The sequence below is a fragment of the Pteronotus mesoamericanus genome, unplaced genomic scaffold (assembly GCF_021234165.1).
Source record: "Pteronotus mesoamericanus isolate MK-2021 breed Mesoamerican mustached bat unplaced genomic scaffold, CSHL_Meso_final scaffold_125, whole genome shotgun sequence".
Lineage (NCBI taxonomy): Eukaryota > Metazoa > Chordata > Mammalia > Chiroptera > Mormoopidae > Pteronotus > Pteronotus mesoamericanus.
In genome coordinates this window covers 866,850-875,017 of record NW_026555304.1, presented here as the reverse complement: position 1 = coordinate 875,017, position 8,168 = coordinate 866,850, and the positions used below count along the sequence as shown (strand labels likewise).

At 39.9% G+C, this 8,168-nt stretch overlaps 2 pseudogenes; both read right to left on the bottom strand.

The window, feature by feature from the left end:
- Positions 1-718: 718 nt before the first annotated feature.
- Positions 719-1,383, bottom strand: LOC129082278 (nascent polypeptide-associated complex subunit alpha-like; annotated as a pseudogene).
- Positions 1,384-4,766: 3,383 nt separating this feature from the next.
- Positions 4,767-5,278, bottom strand: LOC129082279 (splicing factor 3B subunit 1-like; annotated as a pseudogene).
- Between the last annotated feature and the right edge of the window lie 2,890 nt (positions 5,279-8,168).

The window sequence follows — 8,168 nt, the reverse complement described above, 5'->3', positions numbered from 1 at the left end:
AGAGAACCCTGTAGACTCTACCAAAAAACTCCTCAACCTTATAAGTGAATTTGGCAAAACAGCAGGATACAAAGTCAACATTCAGAAATCAACGGCATTTTTGTACACCAGCAATGAAAGAGCAGAAACAGGAATCAGAAAAAAAATACTATTCGATATAGCAAGAAGAAAAATAAAGTACCTAGGCATAAATTTAACCAAAGACCTAAAGGACCTGTACGCAGAAAACTATACAACATTGAAAAAAGAAATTAAGGAAAATTAGACCATCAACACTGAAAGGAAAATAAATCAACAGAGACAAGAGGGAAGGAGGGAGAGGGGGCAGGGAAAAGGAAGTGAAGGGGAAAGTCAAGGAACATATAGCAAGGACTCATGGACAAAACCAAAGGGGAAGAGCTGAGGGAGGGAAGGAGGGAGGAGGCAAGGGAAAGTGGTGGGTGGTAGGCAGAAACAAATGTATTTGAAAAAATAAAATAAAATAAAATTTGAAAAGAAAAGCTCTTACACAGTTCAAGCAACTCATTAAGAATCAATAAAGCCAAAAATAAGTGTAAAAAAAAAAGATATAGTCGTTTGTAATGAATATAGGTATTCTTTTTTTTTCATCCCACAAGAAGCTGTAACTTTATTAATGATAGAAACAGTACAAATTTCAAACCAAGCTGCAGTAACTCTTTCAAAACACCAAAAAAAGAAAAAAGAGAGGGGACCCGGGGTCCTCCTTTCAGATGGTTACATCGTTAATTCCATAATAGCATTTACAATATCATTACTGTTGTTCTTCAGGGCTCAGACTGCCTTTGCTCTTGATACATTTGCTTGTGACATGACCAATTCTATGTCCTTAACTTCCACACCTGTTTCATCAACCTCCTCCTCTTCACTTTCCTCTTGTACAGTTGGAGTCTGTGTGTTTTCTTGAATGTTTGAGACAGCTTCACCTTGAACTTTCAATTTCTCAGCAGCTGCTAGTTGTGCCTGCCGAGATAAATCTTCCATCTTGGCTTCCCCAAAAACTATGTAGGTATCTGAAGCTGGGGTCTTGTAGACATCTGGTTTTGTGATGACAAAAAGGATATTCTTAGATTTCCGGATAGTGACCCTAGTCACTCCTGTAACCTGTCGAAGACCCAGCTTGGACATAGCCTTCCGTGCCTTCTTTTCACTCCGGCTCTGTTTTGCTTTACTGACTGGTTCTTCATCAATTTCAGCTGCCGCTGCCAGCTGAGCTTGTTGTGTGGTTGCCGGTGTGGAATCTTGTTCCTCGAGCTCTGGTACTGATTCATCACTGTCAAATTCTGTTCCAGACCCTGTCTCAGCCTGGGGCTGCGGCAACTCCTACTCTGTAGCAGGGACGGTTTCTGTGGCTTCACCGGGCATTTTGTGAAGGGAACATGGAACTGAATATAGGTATTCTTATCATCATTGTAGATTCTTGAGTAATGTGCTATGAGAGTATCCTGTGAACCAATGTAGATGGAGTTGTAAATTTTCCAAAAGACATCTCTGACCTTCCGGGCTGGGTGAAACAACCCCTGTAAACAATACTGCAACATTCTACACGGTCCAAGAGTGACGCTCAGGCCCTCCAGGGCTCCCATAACTGCCTGAATTACATGGGGTGATGTCTCAAACACATTGGGCCATACATAGTTCAACAAGTGATTCAGTGAATCTTCACAACCAAATCCATAAACCCCAAGTGACATGTGTTGTACAACTGCACTAGCTGTCTGTGTACACGATCCCTATTATTAAAGCATCCTCAGGTAATGGTGTTACAGCATAAATGTAGTTCTTCCCCATTTCACCAATATATTCAAACAAGAAGGAAAGTGATTTTAACACTCCATTTTGAACATTCAGTTCAGGAACTCTGTATTCATTCATTAGGGCAGGTAGTCCTGTGAAGCGTGGACATGTTTCAGCAACAGCTATTGCTACAGTGGTACAAACTGTTCTGCCTTTCCTGAACTTTGAGGTTGTTTAAAAGTGTAGCCAATATATCATGAGGGCCAATGGCCTTTGCAATATAACCAAATGTGTTGACTGTGGCTCTACGAATAGCTTTTCTGTGAGCTTTTAAGAGATCCAAAAGTTCAAGGCAAATCCTCATCCATTCCCTTGCTGACATATAATCACCTCCCCTGTCAGCAATACATCCAGTAAGATCAATACAATTCTCCTGTACTTTTTCATGACTGTTCTTTAGGATGAGAGTGAGTCTAGGCAGCAGATCTTTAATTGGTGAGGTCACCTTATGCATACCTATTACATTTACAATGGCCTTCAGTTCTCCAAGAATGCTGCCCAATACTTCAATGTACCCTTCACCCAAATACTCATACAAAACAACACTCAAGTGCCCCATCAACTTTTCCTCTTGACAAGTCTTCATGACAACAGCAATATGAGAGATCAAGTCAGCTGCCTGTTGCCTAACCTTTGCTGATTTGTTATTTAAATGCCACAAAACTGTACCAAAGATCTGAGGCAAGGTTTAACTCGTTTGCCAAGAGCATTGACCACTGTGCCAAACCTGTTCAACATTACTGAGTCCTGTGTAGTCTGTTCTTGGAAAGCATAAAGAATACCATCAATCAATTGTTCTTCAAGTTTATGATCAATATCTACTGCTCCCAAGTTGCCCATAATTTTCTCAATTGTTTCCATCACCATTTTTCTGTACTGTTCAGCTTCATCTTTCAGATCATCCACAATCCTGTATATAATCTCTGCTGCACCTACTTTGTTTGCCAACTCCACAGTAGTATCAAGTAATTGTCAGTAATTTCTTCTATCTGAAGCCATTCTGTGTTGCCAGGAGTGTTTAAGAAAAGGAGGAAGAATCTCTGTTTTCATGCTGTTTGTTTCTACACTGTCTGTTCCACAACAGTGCTTTACCACCTTCAGCACAATTTTCTTCATTTCTTCATCAGGAAATTGGAATTCTCTAATAAGGATTAACATCACTTCTCTAGTATAGTAGTTGGCATATTCTGCATCCCTGAAAGGAATAAGATACCCAATAGCCTTTAAAAAGACAGCCAGATCCTTTACTCTGTGTTGGCGGATACTCTTCCACAGAGGCTTTAACACAGAATCAAAATATTCAATGCCATAAAGAGTTGCTGCTTCAGCCAAGGCAGCAATGGCCAAAGCACTAATGGTCCAAACTTTCTGCTGCTCATCGACAAGACCGTATTCAATGATTTCAACTAAACTTCTCAGATATGGCAAGATGGCACAGCCCATAAGAATAGCTATCTGTTGTACAATCTTAATACCAGTGTGTCTGGCTTGCCAGGACTTCTTCCTTTTACAAACAGCTTTTAAGAAGGGCAATAATGAGGGGATTCCCAGGGCAGAAGCTACAACAGCAAAAGCTCTGGCTGTTGTATTACAAACATATTCATCCATGTTATCTATATCGGGTCTCATGGTAGAGATCATAGTAGCCAGACCAGCAGCCTTTGCCAAATTAGAAATAATCTCTCGGCCTTCCACTCTAGCATAGTAATCTTCTTCAGTCAACAATGGTTCAATCACCACAAGGATCTTGTGCACATATGGTCAGTCTAAGTCATCAAGTTTGTATAATATTCTATCAATAACTTTCACAAGTAAATGATGTTCTTGATCTTCAAGTATAGGAGACATCAGTAGAGGAATAATCTGATTAAACAAAGGACCAGCTCCAAATTCATGAACTTTATCAGTAATCTGATGCAACGCAGCCTTTCTCATTGGAGGTGTTCCACTCTTAATTTTTAAAAGCAACTTCATTATTTTTCTCTTTTTGCTCTTCTGGGCTAGGTGTTGATTCATCAACATCAACCAAGAGTTTATCAAAGTACTGACTATAATCAGGTTTTTAAAAGGGAAGATTTCCAGATGGTTGGTCATTAACACTTTCTATTGTTCTATCTTCAGTTTGCATGTGGAAACCATTCCTATCACCCAAAGGTGTTGGAGTTGCTGTCAGTTTTTGAGTTGGAATTCTATTAGGAACATAACCAGCTGGAGGAGGGAGTACCTTATATCCTTCTGGGAACATAACATCTAACTCTTCATCAGAAAGTGGGCGATTAATCTCATCAATTTCCCTCTCCCATTGCCAAGCCTGAAGCTGTCCAGAAGTCATACTCATTATGTGACCTAACATAGGGGTAGCCATGTTCATGACTGGTGTGCCAATTGGTGTTTTTCAAGGGGTCAGAACAGGAGTGCTTCCACCCATCTGACTAGCTGGTGTTTCATCCCAAAGTGACTTTCTTTTACTGGCTCCAGGAGTGGGTGTTTCACCAATTGAATCTCCACCTTGATCTGTTTGAGGCATCTCAGTGCATCCACTTCCATTCCCAGGAGTATCTCCTTCTGTTTTGGGGGTCTCATCCCATCTGTTTTTACAAGCACTGGAAGTTGCACCTCCATGACCTGGTGTCACATGACCTCGTATATCACCCTGTCCAAGAGTAGCAGCTCCCACTGGTGTGTGACTAGGTGTAGGATCCCATATTTTTGAGCCTGGTGTTTCTCCAGAAGTCTCACTTCTCTTTGAATGACCTGGTGCCTCATCCCATCTTAAATAAGGTGTATGTCCAGGAGTCTCTGCTTGATCCCAACTTGATAGCTTCTTGAGAGTGGCACCAGGAGTCTGATCAGCTGTTTGATCCCAGCGCTGTTTTCATTTTGAGGGAGGCTGGGATGCTGCTGCCCTATTGATGACTTTTAGTTCTCAAGCTTTATCTTTTTCTGCTAGTTGTTGCCTAATGTCTCTCTCTTCTTTAGTCAAATGCTGTTCTCACATTACATCCATGTAAGTCCTAGCATTCATTCTAGGATCAGGGGTTTTCCCTCCATCTGCAAAAGGATCAAGACACTCTGGGGAAATTATCATGGTCTGCCTGTGCTTTTTGCATTCATCTTCCTGGTCTGCAATCTTTGGAGGTTAGTGCTCAGCAAATGGATCATACTGTTCTGTTGACTGCGGTATAGCATTAAGCAATGCCAAAGGGGCATGATATCCTGGCTTCTTCTGACCGAGCAAACTTGTAGATGATGAGTAGTCATTATCATCATCTTCAAGTTCAGTTGCAGCAATTGATGTCACATACCCAGCAAATCTGCTGTCACTTCCACCATATATTTCCTGGTCACAATAACCTGTAGAATCAAGGCCCACTCCTTGGGCTTCATCAAGAGCTGCCTTCTTGCCTTGGATTTCTCAAATCTGTGCTTCAGTATCTTCATGAGTCTTGGCAATCTTCGCCATTTTGTCCACTCGAACACACAAACAGAACTGGCACTCCCAAGAACTTTCTTCTTTACGTATATTGAAGATCAAACCCTTGTTTGAAGTATCATTGGTAAATATGTGTTCCCATATGGTTGATTCCCTTTTCATTTTGCTGATGCTTTTTTTAGCCATGGAGCTTTTTAATTTAATGTAGTCTTATTGATAGCAGGATACAAAGTCAATATTCAGAAATTGAGGGCATTTTTGTACACCAACAATGAAATATCAGCAACAGAAACAAGAGAAAGAATCCCATTTACTCTAGAAACTAGAAAAATTAAGTACCTAGAAATAAATTTAACCAAGGTGGTAAAAGACCTGTACTCAGAAAACTACAGAACACTGAAGAAAGAAATTAAGGAAGACACAAATAGATAAGAGCATGTACCCTGTTCATGGACTGGAAGAATTAAATTCATTAAAATGTCCATACTACCCAAAGTAATCTATAGATTCAATGCAATCCCTATTAAAATATCAATGGAATATTTTGCTGATCTCTAGCAAATATTTCAAAAATTTATATGGAACCATAAACATCCCCAAATAACCACAGCAATTTTGAGAAAAAAGACAAAGTAGGAGGGATCACAATACCTGATATCAAATGATATTACAAGACCACTGTAATCAAAATGGTCATGTACTGGCACAAGAACAGACACATAGATTAATGGAACAGAATAGAGGGCCCAGAAATAACCCATGTCTCTGTGGTCAATTAATATTTGACAAAGGGGGCAGGAACATGAAATGGAATAAAAATAGCCTCTTCAACAAATGGTGCTGGGAGAGCTGGACAGCTACATGCAAAAAATTGAAATTCGACCACCAACTTACACCATACACAAAAATAAACTCAAGATGCATAACAGACTTAAATATAAGTCATGATATCATAAAAGTCCTAGCAGAAAACATAGGCAGTAAAATTTCAGATATCCCACGTGGCAATATTTTGCCACCAAATTGCCTGGGACAAGGGATATAAAGGAAAAAATAAACAAATGGGACTTCATCAAAATAAAAAGCTCCTACACAGCTAAAGAAAACATCAGCAAAATGCAAAGAGAACCAACCATATGGGAACATGTATTTGCCACTGGTACTTCAAACAAAGGTTCGATCTTCAAAATATGTAAAGAACTCATACAACTCCACTCCAGGAAGACAAATAATCCAATTAAAAAACGGGCAAAGGACCTGATCAGGCACTTCACCAAGGAGGATATACAGAGGGACCATAGACATATGAAAACATGCTCAATATCATTAGCCATCAGAGAGATGCAAATTAAAACCACAATAAGATACCACCTCACACCAGTCAGAATGGCAATTATTAACAAATCAACAAACAAGTACTGGCGAGAATGTGGAGAAAGGGGAACTCTGGTGCACTGTTGGTAGGAATGCTGACCGGTTCAGCCACTGTGGAAAACAGTATGGAATTTCCTTAAAAAAAAGCCAAAAATACAGTTGCCTTTTGATGTAGTGATTCCACTGCTGGTATTTTATCCCAAGAATCCTGAAATAGCAATTCAAAATAACCTATGCACCGCAATGTGTATAGGTGTGTTATTTACAATAGCCAAGAGCTGGAAACAGCTTAAGTGCACAGCAGTAAATGAGTAGATCTAAAAACTGTGGTACGTCCACACAAGGTAATACTATGCAGCAGAAAGAAAGAAGGAACTCCTACCCTTCACAGCAGGATGGATGTAACTTGAGAGCATAATGCTAAGGGAAATAAGCCAAATGGCAAAAGACAAATATCATATGATCTTACCTATAGGTGGAACCTAATGAAGAAAAGAAACAAATGAGCAAAAGAGAACCAGAGGCATAGAACCAAGGAGCAGACTGATAGTGATCAGTGGGGTTGGGGGAGGGAAATAACGGGAAAGAAGGGGAAGGGTCTAATCAAGGAACACCTTATAAAAGACTCATGGACATGGACAAGAGGGTGGAGATTGAATGTGAGAGTGGGGCAGGGGGTTGGTGGCATAGTGGAGAGCAACAAGGGAAAAATTGGGACAACTGTAATAGAACAATAAAAAAATTAAAAAGAAAGAAGCTCCTGAAAGAAACTGAGACTCTGCTGACAGATGACCAACCTCTGGTCATGCTGGCCCCCTTTGGATTAAACACCTCAGGCTAGTAGTACTGCTACCACATGTTCAAATCACATGGAAACCTAAAGACAGGGAGGGAACCAACAGATCAACTCTTGGTGTAAAAGCATAATGAAACTGATTTTTTTGTTTGTTTGTTTTTTAAGAAGTAATAAAAACAGTGAAGCTTTTGCACCAACTTATTGCCGTACTCTTTTGCACAGTGGAAGACAGGCTATGATATCGTGGATGTCTTATGGCATATGAATACGTATTATGGACTTGGAAATTTCTGGTGAAATCCAGGAGTCAAGGAACATTTCATGAGATTTTTAGTTTCTTCCCCTTGCTCATCTAGATATGCCCTCTAGTCATCATATTTAATTTGCTCAAGATGTATGGTTTACAGTTGAAAAGAGGCAAAGGAGAGAAAAGTGTTGATTTGCTTTCTTGCTGGGATATGCAGAACTTCAGCGATATTAAAACTGACTTGAAAATAATCTAATTTTCTTGACATATACAACCTGTTCCATAAATGTGTTTTCAGAGATCTTGTTTGCAGCCTCAAACGTTGTACTCTCACTCATGTGCAGGTGTACTTCATGGCAACACAGTCCACTCTCCTGTGATATGGAAGTATTACATCACACTGGTACAATAAGACTTTTTACTCTTTCCCATTACCTAAAATCCCACCATTTTATTCAATCTTTGCAATATTTTCTTTCAGTGGTTTTGTGTGTTCATTGGAT